The following is an 18671-nucleotide window of genomic DNA, read 5'->3' on the forward strand; positions in this document are numbered from 1 at the left end:
GCCTCTGTAGGCATTTACCCCCTTCAGAAAAAAAATTCTTAAGAAAGCTTTTCCAAGGAAAAGCCATGGGTTACCCCTATTACTGTTAAGTTACCACTGGACTTAACATGGTAAATTTTACATACAGTACAGGATTTTTGCAAAACATTTTTTCTATTCAATACAATTGACATATATGAGACTTTAATACTGAGCTGGATGTACAAGCTCATATATTGCATATAATGCATGGGAAATAGTGTAATTATGCCCACATGCTGAGGCACATACATCAAAGGATACGTGCAGAACTTACAGCCATGTTCATTTATCTTGTTTGTAAAAATACTAATTCACTATTAGGTTTCAATAACACTGAAACATATATTTTAGTAGAAAAACATTGCTAAAACATGCACATAAAAACAGAATATATGTTGGCGCAATAAAGAGAGCGCCTATAAAATTCAGAGATGAATTTACAATCAGCAATTCAGAAGTGGCTAGGTAGTGCTGGTCATCATCCTCTGGTACCTGTTATATGGCTATTACAGCCTTCTCTGTGCCCATCTCTATCTGTTTTATTCATTAGAACATTCCTTCCCTCTCCCATCACATCTCTCCAGCTGCCAGCAGCAGTAAATATCAGATACATGGAAATATGCATGCCCACATATGTATGAGGATGACTTCTGGGCATGAACAGAGCCAGTTTACGGGTCTGATTTAGAGGTGGACGGGGATCCTGTTGCGGCTGCGATCCCGTATGCAGTGGTTGATAGAAAATATGCAAATGTCGCAGCCTCTGGGACTTGTATTTAGACGCCCATTAGAGGTGTCTCAAGTCTGACGCTTGCGTACACAGATGCAATATCGGTCACAGCATCGACACAGACACACTCTGAAATAATCGCAAAACACACCTGTATTTGAATCTCCATTCCCCGTTACCACCCATAAACGCTCCCTGACTGTCAATCACTCTGCGTCCAGGTCCTCAATGCGACCGCCTTCGGTAATGATATGATATGCATGCACAGTACAAATAGAATTGCTCAATACCATAAACATCGGCATTGGTCCACCACAGATTCAGGCACTATGTACTTTACGATATGCAAATTAGTGTGAGTTCAACTCACCATTAGACCCTATATATGTAATTATCTTAATACAGGGAATTAAGTAAACCCCATGAATAAGACATATTTTCTGGGGGTGTCCATCCTTTAAACAATCGATGACAACATTTGAAGTGAGATTTAAATTTGAGAGGGGCGTGTCCAAACTCAAATCTAAATTGCAGCGTAAAAATAAAGCTGTCCAGCTGTGGGCTACATGCAAAATCAGACAGTATTTGCCCTGCATTAAAAAAATAATAAATGTATTAGCAGTTGCACCCCTTGCATTGTTCAAGTGCAAAGTTACTTACTTTTTTGCTTTGCTTCCAAGTAAATTTACATGCTTTTCTAGCTTTTGACAGGTTTATTTTCATAAAAAAATTAAAATAATTTTGTTTTTGTCATGCAATGTTACATGCATTTTTAATATTACAATTACTAGTTTGTTTAAAAAAATATGAGATATGGTAAGAACTTACCTTTGTTATCTCTATTTCTACGAAGTCCATAGGGTTCCACAGGATACCTTGGGGTATAGGTGTGACGTCAGTCATCGGGCACCATAGAGTTAAGCTTTCAGCCTCCCAGGATGCACTAGGGTCCCCCTCCTATACCCCGCCCCCGAGCCAAGGCACCTCAGTTAGTTACCAAGCCATAGGCCGGAGGAGAAGGAAGAGAGAGATAGAAGATCTGGATACACACAAGAATCACACTCTCACCAGAGGGAGACGGGAAAACCGGTGACCAGACCAAAGCCCATCTGCAGCACAGGTGCGACAGGGCGGGAGTCCTGTGGAACCCTATGGACTTCGTAGAAATAGAGATAACAAAAGTAAGTTCTTACCATATCTCATATTTTCTACTTCAGGGTCCATAGGGTATCCACAGGATACCTTGGGGATGTCCCAAAGCAGGATCCTTTAAGGGTGGGGACGCTCCTGTGCTGAAAGGAGAATCCGCCGCCCGAAGGAAGCATCCTGAGAGGCGAAGGTGTCAAACCTGTAATACCTCACGAAGGTATGGACAGAGGACCACGTAGCAGCCTTGCAGATCTGGACTGCAGAGGCACCACGTCGAGCTGCCCACGAAGGACCCACAGACCTAGTGGAATGAGCCTTCAAAGAAGGAGGAACCGGCAGACCTTCATGAAGATAAGCTTCAGAAATAGCCATACGGATCCAGGCTGCCAAAGTTTGCTTTGAAGCAGGCCAACCCTTTTTACGGAAGCCAAAGAGGACAAACAAGGCGTTCGACTTCCTAAACGAAGAAGTGCGGTCAACAGAAGTCCTTAAGGCCCACACAACATCCAAAGTGGCCTCACCCACTGAAAGACCAGGTGAGTTAAAGGCCGGAACAACTATTTTCTCGTTAACATGAAACTGGGAAACAACTTTGGGAAGAAATTCTGGCCGAGTGCGGAGCACTGCCCTGTTCCCATGAAAAATCAAGAAAGGGGGTCTACAAGAGAGAGCCCCTAAATCAGAAACACGTCTGGCCGAAGCTATGGCCAGAAGGAAAACAGTCTTAGCTGTTAGCCATTTAAGATCCACTGAGCCCAGTGGTTCAAACGGCGGTCCCTGGAGAGCCCTCAGGACCACAGCCAAATCCCAAGGCGCCACAGGTGGAACAAAGGGCGGCTGAATGCGGAGAACACCTTGCATAAAGGTGCGCACATCCGGGATTGTAGCAATCCTACGGTGAAACCAGACAGACAGGGCCGAAACCTGTACCTTCAAAGAAGCAAGGCGAAGCCCATGATCTAGTCCCGCTTGTAGGAAGGCAAGTATCCTAGACAGATGAAACTCCCGCCGTGCATAACCTCTCGGTCGACACCATTGGAAGAACGTATGCCACACGCGATGGTATATCCTCGCGGACGACGGTTTCCGAGCTCGCAACATGGTACGCACCACAGAGCTGGAAAACCCCCTGGACCTCAACATGGCTGTCTCAACAGCCACGCCGTCAAAGACAGCCGAGCCAGGTCCGGGTGAAGACAAGGACCCTGCGACAGAAGGTCCGGTCGTAGCGGCAACCGCAGAGGACTGTCCACGGACAGACCCTGAAGGTCTGAGAACCAGTGCCGTCTGGGCCACGCGGGAGCTATCAACAGGAGCGTCCCTCCTTCCTGTTTGAATTTCCGGATTACCCGTGGAAGAAGGGAAACCGGAGGAAACAGGTATGCGAACCGGAACGTCCACCGGACGGGCAGAGCATCCACCAGAGACGCCTCTTCGTCTCTTGTGCGAGACCCGTACACCGGCAATTTGTTGTTGTGCCGGGACGCCATGAGGTCGATCTCTGGAAGACCCCACCTGTCCACCAGCAGTTGAAAAACGTCCGGGTGCAGGGACCATTCCCCCGGATGAACGTCCTGGCGACTTAGAAAGTCCGCCTCCCAATTTAGCACTCCCGGGATGAAGACCGCTGATATGGCCGGAAGATTGCGCTCCGCCCATACCAAGATCCGAGACACCTCTACGAGAGCCGCCCGACTTCGGGTTCCTCCTTGCCTGTTTATGTAGGCCACGGTGGTAGCGTTGTCCGACTGGACCTGCACCGGGCGACCCTGGAGAACCCAATGTGCCTGCTGGAGAGCATTGAAGACCGCACGGAGTTCCAAGATATTTATTGGAAGCTCTGCTTCTGTCGGTGTCCACCTGCCCTGGAACAACTGTGGACCCGAAACTGCTCCCAAGCCCCGAAGACTGGCGTCCGTTGTCAACAGGACCCAATTTGGTACCCAGAACGGACGTCCCTTGCTGAGATGGGTCGTCTGCAACCACCAGGCAAGGGACAGGCGAACCTCCGGGGTGAGCACTATCGTCTGGGACTTCAGAGACTGAGGCAGCCCGTTCCACTTGGACAGGATCAGGTGCTGCAGAGGTCTGGAGTGAAACTGGGCATATTCGACCATGTAACAGCGGGGACCCACCGCGGGACCCCGCTGCTTACCTTGCTGTCCCCCTTGATTCCGGCCATGGTCCGGAACATCTGGGGTCACCGCTAGCTGTGACCCCAGATGCTCACCAGCATCCCCGGATCGGTACCGGTGTTCTGGTACCGGCGGGGTGTAGGGAAGACAGCATGGACGTCAGGACTGACTGTCCATGCTGTACATCCAGATGTGCAGCCACAGCTGCATGCAGGAAAACTTCAGGGGCTCTTCTTAGCCCCCACTCCAACAGGTGCACCCGACTCCGGCCGGGCACCAAACTAAACTGAGGTGCCTTGGCTCGGGGGCGGGGTATAGGAGGAGGGACCCTAGTGCATCCTGGGAGGCTGAAAGCTTAACTCTATGGTGCCCGATGACTGACGTCACACCTATACCCCAAGGTATCCTGTGGATACCCTATGGACCCTGAAGTAGAAAAAAAAAGTTTCAACATATAACTACAGGTTGAGTCTCCCATATCCAAATATTCAGAAATACGGAATATTCCGAATTACGGAATATTTTTAGTATGACTGAGAATGTGAAACCTTTGCTTTCTGGTGGTTCAATGTACACAAACTTTTTTTAAAGCACAAAATCATTATAATACAGTATACAATAACCTTAAGCCTGTGTGTATAAGGTGTATATGAAACATAAATGAATTTCATGTATGTAGATAAACTTTTTTTGATGCTCAAAATTATTAAAAATATTGTATAAAATGACCTGCAGGCTGTGTGTATAAGGTGTATATAGAACATAAATGCATTCTGTGTTTAGTTTTGGGTCCTATACCCAAGATATTTCATTATAGTATGCAAATATTCCAAAATACGGAATATTCCGATATCCAAAATACCCCTGGTCCCAAGCATCTTGGATATGGGAGGCTCAACCTGTAATATCATATAGTTTGGAAAGTAGTACAAAATCTTAAAGCAGTTGGAAACCAATGAATAGAAATGTATAATTATAGTGAGCTAAGGCCCTGATTCAGAGACGTTCGTTAGAGGCAGTACGCTCGTTGCGTTCCGATGTTGACTAACCGCGCATGCGCCGGTGTTACACTGCGCATGTGCGTACGGCTGATAGCGAGTTTTTTTTGTCTCGTTCGTCAAATAGCGTACAGGAAGTGACATGTCAAATGTGATTGACAGAACAGGCCGTTTTTGGGCGTTGACGGGGGTGGAGATGGAAAAACGCAGGCGTGGCGAGGCGTTTTTGGGGTGTACATACATTAACAAATGCGAACGTCAAATGTGTTCGTACAAACTCATACGTCACTGGATGATCCTCTTTCCCTTCAAAATGCTCGCACAGCTTAGGGGCTGGATAACTAGACCACAGTGGCGATGGCCTTCTCCTCCGTTCCCGGCACTCCACGATGTTGCATCGATTAATCACGGCTTATCAGAAACTCAATTAGTGTTGGATTGAAAACCGGCTTGGTATGTGTTTGGAAAGCAGTTTTTTTGGATAGCACAAAACCGAACGCAGGTGGAAATCATAGCTGCTAATGTCACGATTACACAATCAATTAGCGTACATTTGTGGGGGTGTATTTTGGGCGCAATGTGTTCGTTTTTGGACTATTGTAACAATAATGTCATCATGTTTAGGTTTGGTCCCTCATTTTGTGTTTGCAAGGTGTTTTTTACTCCTTAGGTAATGTTTTAAACGTTCCTTAACGAGCACTTTTTTTACAATGTGTAATTTGTGTTTTTGAACGTTGTTGGCTTGTGGGCCCGGATTAAAAGTAACCCATTTTGTAAAGAATGTCAGAATATAAAGTCGTACATTTCTGCAAAATTTATTTGTATCCACCCATAAAAAAAAAACATATTGAGCTACAACATTTTGGGCAGTGTTCCACAATATTTATTAATTGTGCAAACAATAATTTTTGAATAAACGTAAATGTAAAAATTAAAAACAATTCACAAGAAAGGAGAGGGAAGTTTTGGCCAGAAAGGTATATGAGGCAAGCACAGAAGGAGTGTGGGAAAAGTAGCCAATGGTGTCACCATTTTTTCGCCCGTTTGGCTGGGGGAGGGAGGGCGCCAGACCGGGTCCGGGATGTCATCGGGCTGGCCTGTCCTCTGGACTAGGCACAGGGCTAGGCACATTTGGAGGATTGGCTGATGTTGTGCCAGAGGTGGAGGATCCTGATGTTCCGGCAGGAAGGGAGGTCGGCTCCACCATGTGCTGGCGATCGAGATGCTCCAGGGCAGTGGCGATGCGGATGTTGGCCCTGGTATTTTCCGCCAGGGCCTGACCAATGGTCACGTTGGCTGCAGCATTTTGCTCCAGGGCCTCAGCCACCCGTACCAGACTGGCGTCCATCCTCTGCAGAATCTCCGTATGGAAATCCGATTTTAAATTGAGTTCTGTGAGGAGGGACACTGCCTGCAAGGGGGATTGCCCTGGACTGGCTTCTGCAGGGTCCTCAGCCGGATGTACTGGTTCCTCCCCTGCAGAGCCAGCAGAAATTCTGCGGCCAAGGCTCCCCTCTGAAGCAGACTCATCCGCCTGTGTCTCTGTTGGAAAAATGAGAAAAGACTCACATTAGAATCTACATATTGGCACAATAACATTTCACAGTTGGTGACATCACAACATTTACCTGGGACAACATGAGGAGCCGCAAAGTCTGGCATGTCCGTATCCATGTTGGACACGCCAAACACCTCCACAGGCTGCACACACCCCTGTGCCAGCTCTTCTAAATCTGTAAACTCCAATGACACAGGGGTGGGACCTCCACCTGTCCCCCTTGCATGCCTAGCCCTGTGTGCCATTTTTTGTTTCAGCCGATATTTGAAGTCTTGCCATCTGTGGGTTAAATTGGAAGCATTACTTTTTATTTGATTGGGTTGTTGGTTTTAGGGTGGTCAAGTGTTTACTTACCGCCGTTTGACATCCCGGGCTAGACGGACATAATCCCCCACCCTATTGACCTCCACGGCTACCTCTTCCCACATTCTCCACTTCTGGCTTGCACTCTTATTCCTGTCTGCCTGTGGCAGGATGTCCACACACTTCTGAATCAAAACCTCCATCTCCTTTCTTGTGAATTGTGGCTGCCTTTTCTTTTTGGCAGCTTTGCCCGGATTACTGGGCCCAGCAGCCTCTTCCATGTCATCCTCCTCACCTATTTGGGGTAATTTGAAGAAATCTAAAATTCAAAATGCATGAAATACTTACCACGGGACTGTTGTCCATTGTTTTCCTGGTCTGTATCCATGTGTGTTGTTCCAACTAGAAATACACCAGAATTGTGTTTTTGTCTTGTGACGTTTATACATGCGTCCTTATTTTGCGGCCGCATCATTGATTGTGCGTTCCTCTGATCCTTCCTTAATTTGGGCGGGAAACTAAACACTATTTATGGGTTGTGGCGTTTCGACTCGAGATGGCGTTTATTGAATGTTGGAGGTTACGTTGGTTGGAGTTGATTGTTGGCTGGTTTTGGAGATTGCGTTTATTTATTTATTTTTTGTGTTAGCGGTTTTTCTTGGTTTTCAGTTCCTTTTTTTTCACTTTTGGTTTTTTGGATCGTTTCCAGTTTTGGTAACTTTGGGGAAGTATAACTTCGGGGCAATTTGTCTCTCATTGTGGTGTTGATTTTTCTAATATTTTTTTTCCGTCATTTCATCTCTCTTAGGTTTTTTTTTGGCTCTGCCCCAAAGACATTTTGGTCCGGTTTCTTAGATATTAGCTCTTGGTAAGTTCATGTGTTAAATTGTTTAGGGAATGTTCTTGTTTGTCTGTACGCAACTTTGGTTGGCCTTCCACATGTGACGTTGTTTTTTGGCAAATCGAACTCTGTGTTTTTTGTTAATATTTTTGGCCGCCGTTATTGTGCCCTGTATTTGCGATCTAATTAGCGCATTTTTACTACTTGCTATTGTGCCCTGTATTTGCGAACTAATTAGCGCATTTTTACTACTTGCTATTGTGCCCTGTATTTGCGAACTAATTAGCGCATTGTGAAATGTGTATTCATCCCTTAATAATGTTTTTTGTCGCCTGGAGCATTGGTTGATTACATTTGGCCTCTATTTGGCGTAGTGTGCGTAACGTCATTTTGCTCTTGGGCCAAATGTGTGTGTGTCCCCTTTTATGTTTTGTGTTGCTTAAATTTGTGATAATGACATGGCCAGCATAAAATGATGTATATTTTTGATGTTATTATTTGCAGTTACAACATATCATGACAATACCCCGGCATGTAAGCATCACTGGATGGTATTTGAAAGCAAAGTTACATGTATTTTTATTGGGTGTTGTAAAAAGGCTGACCTTCCAATGTTGTCATTTCAGGTTGATTTGGGTCGGATTGTTCTGGCCCTGCTCCCGGAAGGCGACCAACCTCAATCTCATCCCAGGCGTAGGCATCGTAGGCGTGCAAGGCCCCAGATATTTCGAACACGTGTCACCCTTTTTGGAATGCCAGATGATGAGGTTTTAAGACGATACCGTCTTCCTCCAAAAATCATCATAGACACTCTCTCATTAATAGAGAGTGATCTTGAGCGGCAAATTGACAGTCCTACAGCAATTCCACCACTTACGCAATTAATGGCGGTGTTACATTTCTGTGCCTCGGGATCGTTCCAAACAACGGTGGGAATAGTGGCGGGCATCTCACAATCCTCCTTTTCCCGGATCCTGAGGGCAGTGATGGAGGCACTTTTCAAGCACCTCCATCATTTTATTCAAATGCCTTTGGATATGGGTGCCCTTAGTGTGGCCAAGGCCAATTTTTACCAAATAGCTGGCTTCCCACACATCATAGGGGTTGTGGATGGTACTCACATACCACTTCAGCCTCCAGCACGGCTGGAGGCAATATTTAGAAACCGTAAACACTATCACTCCCTCAATGTAATGGTGGTATGTGATGCCTCCCTCCAGATCCTGTCCCTGAATGCAAAATTACCAGGAAGTGCACATGACTCCTTCGTCATCCGGCAATCGGGGATATGGCACAAATTTACCAACCTACAAGCTGGTGATGCGTGGCTTCTGGGTAAGTGGAGACCTTTAGTACATAACAATGTTAAGCTTCATACAGAGTGAGCCTGATGTTGTCTTTTCGTTTTCACAGGAGACAGTGGCTACCCTTGCACGACCTGGCTGCTCACTCCTTATTTGGCTCCCACACCAGGGCCACAAAGTGAGTATAATTCCGCACTTACTGCCACCAGGCAAGTGGTGGAGCGCTGTATCGGCCTTTTAAAAGGCCGATTCAGATGCCTCCACCGCTCTGGTGGCGAACTCATGTATTTGCCGGATATGGTTTCGAAAATTGTGGTCCTGTGTGGGATATTTCACAACATCGCCATAAGGAGTGGTGTCCCAATGCAGCCAGAGGATGCCTTACCTGAGGATGGCCCCCCCGAGGTTGGTCGGAGGTCAGTATGTGGGGGGGCCATACGCGATGATGTGGTGGCCAGATTTTTTAGGTAATTATTTGCAAAAAACCAGTGTTGATACCTAATGTGGTTGGGTTTGTTTGAGAGCATCTAATTTTTTGCTAATTTGTTTCTCCCTCTTCTGTTTTTTGACATAATCTTTGCCACTCCAACGATGACTACTTCCTGCTACCCTTACAAAACCTGTATGTGGATATTTTGTGGCTATATTCGGGAACACTTCTTGCCACGCCATATATGTGGAATCATGTTGGCATGGTCCTTCGTCAACCAGTTCTTGATTGTTTTTTTTGGGTGTTTGTTTTTTGGTATGTGTTGTATTTGAGATTATCACTGTGTGTTTTGTTTGTGAGTGACCACCTTGCAATTTCTGTTATGTTGGTATTAAATTTTTTTAGAGCGAAATGTTGTCCCTTTTTTGTAACGTTACCACCAAGTGTAACCAGGTTCACACATGTAACATTTGACTAAGGGGTAATCCAGTACTGACGCCATTTGTGCAAAAATGATTCCTTTATTCTGGGTCCAAACCAACACCAAAAGGAAGCCTGGACAATCCTTTTGCTTCGTAATATTGCCCTAAGCTGCTTGCACACCAACTAGGAACCTGGAAAATGTTGAAATATCTAATTGTGACTACACCAAAAAAGGGAAATCAGATTTGTACTGTTAGGTGTTTCTTGTGGCTGTTTGACCCAAAAATACAACACACACTCTTATTGGCCCAAATGTGAAATCCTTGCAGGAACACTATACTTATGTCAGGGTAAACAATATGTGGTTGGGACAAAACGAATGAGCCAGAACGTAACTTCAAACAAAACAATTTATTTACAGAATGTTGAACAAAAAAAAAACTACTCCCTAAGGAGGACCGACATACGGTCAAGGACCACCAGCACCCCGATGATTTGGCTGTGCATCTGGGCCACACATCCTGTTAAATTTGCCCGAAGCCTCTGTTCCTCTGTGGGTGAGAAAAAATTGGGGATTAATACAACAACAGTGAAACCACATAAATAAAACAATTTAAAAAAAAAAAAAAATGCATTAAAATTCATCACACTAAAATGGTGTAGGGCAAAAATACAAGGCCTATGTCCAAATTCAGACAGGTGTGCTATGTGTATGTTGAAAACAGCAGTAACAGGTTACGGCAAACGACCAAAATTAAAAACAAAAAACAAACAGTTTGTGTCGAAAAAAACCAGCAAAAAAAAACATACCGGAAGACCCAACGCCAGCTACAGAAGGCCCTCCATCGTCCTCCTCGGAGGTGGGTCCATTCCCCAAAGATCGGGGCGGTGTAATGACCGACTCCGGGGAGGGGGTCATTCGAAGAGGGGTGGTTGGAGGAGAGGGGGAATTGGGGAAGGAGTGGAGTTGGAGTGTTGGCTGGGGGTGGGGGAGAGTGGCCGTGCTCGCCGTCTGGCGGGACGCTGATGGCGTAGTCTTCGCTGGGCCCCTAAAAGATGGTAAACAAATTGTGGTTAGATCCAACACAAATCCGCAAACAAAATCAATTTCAAATGCACCCCCAAACCCCCCCAAAAAAAAAAAAAAATTAGAATGAATAAAGATGAAAGACAGGGAAAACATGGCCATGCAGATATGAGTAGAATGAATAAAGATGAAAGACAGGGAAAACATGGCCATGCAGTTAGGGCCACAAAGACAAACATGAAAACCACAATCCATTAAACTTATTCGCAGCGATCTGCATGCGAAAGCATGCCAGCAAGCGGGGCGTCCGCCATTGCAGGTCCGACCACCTGCGCTCCAGCTGCCCGATATGGCAGCGTGAGCCGAAGGAGCGCAGGCGGGCCCGAACCTCCGCATATGCGGATCGCTTCTCCCGGTTGGTGATGGGTGGAGGCTGGCTGGTTATCCGCCGATCCATCACCTCCGTAAGCACCAGCAGCTCGCGCCTGGTGAATGCGGAGACTCTCATGATGGCAATGGAGTTTTGCCAAAAAATCATTTTTGATAAAGTGCTCAAAAATTTTCTGATTGGCTAATGTATTTAGGATATTAACAGGAGCAATTCTATTGGTTAGTGTATGAGTCATGTGTTCGACAGGGCCAGAAATCTGAGGAGACTTATGATAGGCTTAATGCAGTGACATGCGTAAGCAAATTTACATTAAAAAATGAACTCCATGAAATATGCGGGGCTAAAAACAAATATACCAATTAGTTTATAGGGGTTAACATGTATTTTGACAAATAAAAGCGAATGTTTAAGCCGTACGTATTCTGCGGGTAAACACAAACACGGACATAAATAAAGTTTATTGCATTGTGTAAAAAAAAAAAAAAAAAAAACAATTAAGCTAATTGATATATTGATTGGCATGTTACGATTGAGGGAGGTAGGCAGAATAAACGAGCAGTTAATCGAAATCTGACAGTCCAACTTCCGGGTAGTACTAGTGCGTGCGTTCCCTTCAAACCACTTCGGGGATGTACGCTCGCTATTTGGCACGCTCGTTAGTTAGAGGAGGGGTCGCCTGAGTTTGGGGAGGATGTTTTGATGCGAACGAAAATACGAGCGTGTGCCTGAATTTAAATATTTCTTTACGTTCGCCTAACGTACGAACGGCCACTTGCGTCCGGGTCTGAATGAGGGCCTAAGTTTTTAAACTAAAACTACATTTACACCACATTAACATGAGAACCATTATGAGAGAAATACAGTATTTGAAATTGGTAACATATATTGTAACTTAAATATTTTTGGATATTTACTATTTAGCTAATGCTACTTAGTAATAAAGTAGACCATATATTAAGATGTGTTTTAATAAATATTATAGGTGTATCATTAAAAATCATTCATCAGCATAAGAAAGTCAGAATAAGTGTGGTGTGCTACAGACGTGTCCTCATACATAATTGCTGCAGTCATGCAAAACAGACCCTCTTGGCCCACAAGGTTCCATGCTACCCTGCTAGCGCTTGGCATCTTTTTTGACGAAAATGCATCTTAGTCGCAATGCAATACTACTAGGATGCACCAGGCGCCTGCACTGATTAATTTGATATGTGACACTTGTATATCTTTGGGCCTCTGAGTCTTAGGGCCATTTTGATATATATTACATTATTCACAGGCCCGATGCAGCCCACGCCCCCTCCATATGACGTTACACAGGAGGGGCCACAATTGCCGGTGATTACAGCAATGACCAGAGCATCCTGAGGATGCTTCGGGGAGCTATAAGGGCAGCGGTGTGACCGTCTGAAGCGTCCTAAGGACACTCCAGGCAGCACAGCTGCATAGATTCTGGCTGCAGGGTGCCATTCTAGGCACCCTGCTAACCAGATGAGGCTAGCAGAAAAAAGCTCTGAGGACCAGACCAAATGATTCCGCGGGCCTTATATGGCCCCCGGGCCTGAGGTTCCCCATCCCTGTTCTAGAAGGTGCTAGTTAAATGTTAAGTAGAATCTGATTGGTTGCTATGGGCAACATCTCCACTTCTAAAAACTCTCACTTTAGTAAATATACCCCTAAATGTAAAGATGAAAACTACCATATTATAACAGGCAGGTAGAGAAGTAAAACCAAGTTAATCATAGGATATTTTATAAATAAACAATAATTAAACTTGTGTTTAATGCAGAGCCATAACCTTTTTCTGAGTGTATTTCATGCTGGATCATAATTTGTTTCTCTTTCTTAATAATTAAAGGACACAAAATAATAAGTTAGCCCAATGCACAGTGCAGGGGCGACTGCCGATCCATCGGCAGACAGATCGTGCTTTCCCAGTGCAGTCCCTGCTGACCGCACGATATGCCGGCACCCCCCCCTGAACCTGCGGGAAGATCTGTGGATGCAATGTACGATCCCGCAGGAGCGCGCAGCACGATATCAGGTATGATATCGTGCCCATACACGGCACGATATAGCACCTATATCGTGCTGATCCGATCGTGCCATGTATGGCCAGCTTTAGGGCCATATTCAATTAGTTTCGCACCCTCAATACTTTTTTGCATGCCGCACTTTTCGCCGACTTGGAGTGTTTTAGCCGCGAAAAATTATCGTGCGCGCCCCCGCTATTCACCATATTCAATTCCAAAGGACGCGAAAACGCATTCGGGCAAAACTCTAACTGGCGAAAAGTGTTGGCAGAATTGGGGAAATCAGCCTGACACCCCCAAAAGATGCACTAAGCATAGTTAAAAATCGCTATGGTCAAGTTTTAAATGCTGCAAAAAACGCACCTTCAGCAACACCTGCAATAAAAAAAACACCTCCCCCATACTATCAGAATTTCTATTTCGCTAGTTTTTGCCTTTGTGCCCCCACTTTGTACTTTTTCGCCCCCATTTTCAAAGTGCTTTCTTGGGGTGTTCTTTTTTTTTTTGCATTTTTTTGCCGCAGTTATCCTTTGGGGGTCTGTCCAAAGGCTGCAGAGTGGTTTCCGCACCTTTGTACCCCAAAACCGCAATTCTGCACTTTTTTCCACCGGCTATTCAGAGGCAACACTTTTTCGCCGGGTACATCGTAATGACCTTCCGCATTGGCGAAAAGTTGCAAGAATTGAATATGGCGGAAACTTTCCGTCTGGCTAAATGACGTCACTCTCGATACTTTTCCGCAGAAACTGACTTTTCGCACCTAATTGAATACGGCTCTCAGAGACAAAACTTTTTCACCAGGTACATTGAATTGACTTTTCGCACCGGCAAAAAGTCGCAAGAATTGAATACGGCGGAAACTTTCCGCCTGCTGAAATGACGTCACTCGCGATACTTTACTGCAAATTCGGACTTTTCGCCTGGAATTGAATACGGCCCTTAATATGATTGATGTATTTGGCTCTATTTCAGGTCTTCGTATAAATATGCAAACATCTACAGTACTGCTATGATATTTTATGGTGGGCACATTTGTCCTCCTTGGGCTACTAGGTTCTCTTTCAATGGACTAAATCTCATATTCCATACCTAGGAATAGTTCTGCCTCGTAATTCTGCAGATTTATATAGACTCAATATAGGTCGGACAAAACATATTCTTTCTAATGATGTTGAAGGCTGAGAACGCCTACCATTGTCCTTGCTAGGGAGAGCCAATTTACTTAAAATGGTATCAGTGCCTCGCCTGTTATATCTTTTGCAATCACTCCCTATAATCTTACCTAAAACAGATGTACAATTCATAAATGCCCAGTTTCTTAAATGTATGTGGAAGGGGGGCGAGTCGCTTTAAGAAAACTAAGTCAACCAAAATCAAACGGAGGTATAAACTTCCCAGATATTGTGACATATAATCACGTAGCCCTCCTATGACACCTGCACAATTGGCTTCATAAAACTTCTGTTTACACGAACACTTCATTAGAAGAAGAATTTTTGGGAAGTATTGACTTGATTTATTTTCTCCACCAGCATGACCAGGAAATACTAGACTCTTAAAAATTAAACCCTCTTTTATGGATGACCAGGAAAATTTGGCGTATCCTTAAGCACAAGGCCAGGTTGAACGCATTTCACTTCCTATACCTAGCTTTAAATCAGAATACTAATTTTCTGGACGGCATGGCTACTCACCCCTTCACTTTGTGGAGAATGGCAGGGATACACAGTATTAGATCTTTAGTATCCACAGAAAATAAATGTCTCCTAACTTTTGCAGAAATTACATCACAATTTGCCATGGTCAGCCCTTATGCTCTGGCTTTCCTACAAGCACGTTTTTATGTGTCACATGTTATTGGTCATTTCCCAGATGGACACTGAGATAGCACTTTGGTTTGCTTCCTGATGCAACCTGTACCTACCTATAAAGCTATATCAGTCCACTACATTTTTGAGAAATATTTTGGACCATACTGAGGACACAGGGGGCATGGCTGGATGGTTGATCCAGTTCCTTACTCTAACTATATCTGAACTAGAGAAAACTCTTTGGTTCTCAAGGAATACATTACCAGCCAGTATGTACACTGAACTCTTTCTCAATATATATCACAACATCTATTTATCTCTGATTCAACGTTTCCGAATGGGAACCTTGGATAGTCATGCCTGTCCAAAATGTCATCAGGAAGAGGCAGATACGTATCACTGCCTCTGGGCTTGCCCTTTTGCTCAATACTTTTGGCACCTTATTCGTCGTTATGCAGAGGTTAAACTCATAAATTACGTGCCTTTTACCCCGCAATGGGCAATCTTGGGTGTCTTTGATTCTAATCTACGAATTACATTGGCCAATAGGAAACATGTACTAGCTCTCAGTGCTGCGGGCAGGAAAACAATTCTGCGGGCTGGACAGAAAGTACACCTCCCCAAATACCTCTATTCCTGAACAAGCTCAATTTTCTATTTAGGATGGATTGGGTGGAAACGCTTCTACATAAAGAAAAATATGCAGAAAGCTTTTTTATGATTTGGAAATCGTATATAAATACTCTACCATTCACAACTAGAAAACAATTTAATCACAGTCTCAAAAATACCACATTGTATCTAACCAGGTTGGTGGCACAGGATCCACCTATTTATTTGATCTGATTAAGGGGGGTTGGCAGGGATCCCACCCAGGGTTCCTATTACAGTGTACTGGAAATGCAGCCACAATTAATACTGATAATTGTTTGAGTTTGTATACTGAACTGTGTATATCACACGTGTACTTTCAAATTGCTATTGGTACCACACATGTACTTTCAATTTGCTATTGGTACATATGTTTGTGCTTTAATATGGACCCATTGAGTATTGTATTTGTCTAGTTTATATTGCAATAGTGTGATGTTATACTATCTTTTTAATTGAAACTATTGTCAACAATTGTTCTATAATGCCTCAATAATAATTGTTGAAAAAAAAAAATGATGGTACATATCTAAAATGTAAAACTATTACAAGTTCCCTGTGGCATTCTAAAGCATCCAAATGCATACACCACGGAGTATAATTCATATGCATGTTATATAAATCTATATATAGTTAGTAAAATTTGTGAAGAGAGTGTCAACATGCAGGCCTGCGATCTGCTGCGCACAATGATATGAACTGGTGAATTGGGTCAACATGGCAAATTGCATCATTGCCCAATGGGGAGATTAATATGTGAATTGTATCAATACACCTTGGCCGGGATGTACTAAAGGAAAAATGCAGCAAAAACCCTGTTTTTGGAGTTTTTGCCGCATTTTCATATGTACTAAGCCCCGGCCGCCCTATTTTCGGTGCGGAGGGTAATGCCAGGTTTTTCTATGGGCTTCTTACCGCAGCCGCTCGTCACCGCCTCACATCTATCCTGCCGGCTCCCCACTCACCACAGACTACTGTGTGCCGGCCCGTGCTCCTCCTGGGTCCTCCGCCTCCTTCTCCTACTATTCTTCTGGGTGCAGGGAGGAGGAGGAGGAGCCCGGGACTTCCTGCAGAGGTGACCAGCAGGAAGCTCCCGGGGCTCGGAGGGGATGGAGACCCACAGAGACCCCCTCACCCGGCGTTGCCTGCTTCACAAAGGGCAGTTCTTATCACAAGAGCTGTCCTTTGCGATACTAATGGCATATGTTAGTACATATGCGATTAGTAATTTTGCGGTGACTGACGGGATGTACTGTAAACCGCAAGGTTAGTACATCCCGCCCCTTGTCTGCTGATACACAATGATGCAACGTGCATCATCATGCAGCGGGTGTAGGGTCTGGCAACACCAATCCTGTCATCATGCCCCCTTCGCGCACACTTCACAAGAAAAGTGGGAACATGGCCTACGAAATTTGTAGAGGAGGTCCAAAAGTAGGCAAATAAGACCCCTCCCTTTCCAAATACATAGAAACACTTCATTACAGACTAATGAAGCTCCTCCCATATCCTCAGGACAGTGTCCTGATGGGAACTCATATGTTGTAGGTCATAAAGCCAAGAATGCAGTATTGAGTTGCTGTGATGTCACTCTCCCTGCCCATGTATAATTAACAACCAATCTAAACAGTATATTTATGCACTGGAAAGTGTCACTTAAACTATGGGGTATATGTATCAAGCCTTGGAGAGAGATAACGTACCAATCAATCAGCTCTTAACTGTCATTTTTCAAACACAGCCTGTAAATTTACAGTTAGGAGCTGATTGGTTGGTACTGTATCTCTCTCCAAGGCTTGATACATAAAGCTATATGTCTGCTTAGACAGAAAAGCCCACCTATGATAACCTGCTGCAAAAGAATAAAAAAGAATTTCATTAGAACATGTATAGTTTAGTCATAATACAGTTACTCGGATTTCATGTATATTATCCAGCTCAGCAATACACAGCCTATGATACAGATTAATTTCAGAGTGACTTTGACTGCTCTTTAGTACACGTGAATTTGTGTTAAAGTAGTTGCCCCCTTTTGTACATGCCCCATTCATAACTAGTCCTCCCATGTATTTACCCAAGACCTTAACCTGGGTGTGAATTTCAATCAGTTAATTTTTGTTGCAGCATCCCTGCAGCTCACATATATGATACAGACAGTCCTCTTCAAAATAGCTTTGTAGATGACCTTTTGAAGAGGATTAAATGGATTAGGACCTCCAGCTGTGTGATCCGCAATGGAATTGACAACGTGTGACATCCATATCAGATAAGGGGCATCTACTCTATTTATTATATACTGTAGGTGAAAGGACAGGATATAATAAGGATGTTGTTGACAAATAGAAAACCTTTTTACATTTCAATCGCTAGGTAACCTTTAGTAAACTAGTCTTTAATCTTTAGTAACCTAGTCAATGGTGGGAACCACTCTCAGCCAATGAACGCTCAGCCAATGCATTTCTGTGTGAAATGCTGCAGCTGAGCCATCGTTTGGGAAGTACCATCCTTAGAGGACAGCACTTATGTCTGTGGCTCCAGTTTTTTCGTTTAGTTTTTTTACAGAAGATGTTGGATGCCTACGTGGACCAAAGAGGATCGTAACCAAGGGGTAGGTATGGGTTAATTTTTTTTTACAAGTCCCAATATGGTTTCTATTGGACAAGGGGACACGATCTGCACTAGGGACAAGGTGAGGATGTGTGAGTGTCAGTGTAATAAAGTTGTACTTTCACTGTGTGTTTCTCCTGTGTTTATTTTAATATTTATTTTGCAGGTGAACTAGAGGTACCAGTGTGCCCTTAATGCACCGCATGCTGGTACTTGTGGTTTGTCAAGCACCAGCATGCGGGGGAGGCTTGCTGGGACC

General features: G+C 44.4%; 1 protein-coding gene across 1 annotated transcript in view; it reads right to left on the reverse strand.

The window, feature by feature from the left end:
- The window catches only part of DEF6 (DEF6 guanine nucleotide exchange factor), a 173743-nt gene that overhangs the window by 88619 nt on the left and 66453 nt on the right, over nucleotides 1-18671 (reverse strand). The gene's annotated exons all lie outside the window — the stretch shown is intronic.

This window comes from Taudactylus pleione, unplaced genomic scaffold (assembly GCF_031769625.1).
Source record: "Taudactylus pleione unplaced genomic scaffold, aTauple2 ptg001021l, whole genome shotgun sequence".
NCBI lineage: Eukaryota > Metazoa > Chordata > Amphibia > Anura > Myobatrachidae > Taudactylus > Taudactylus pleione.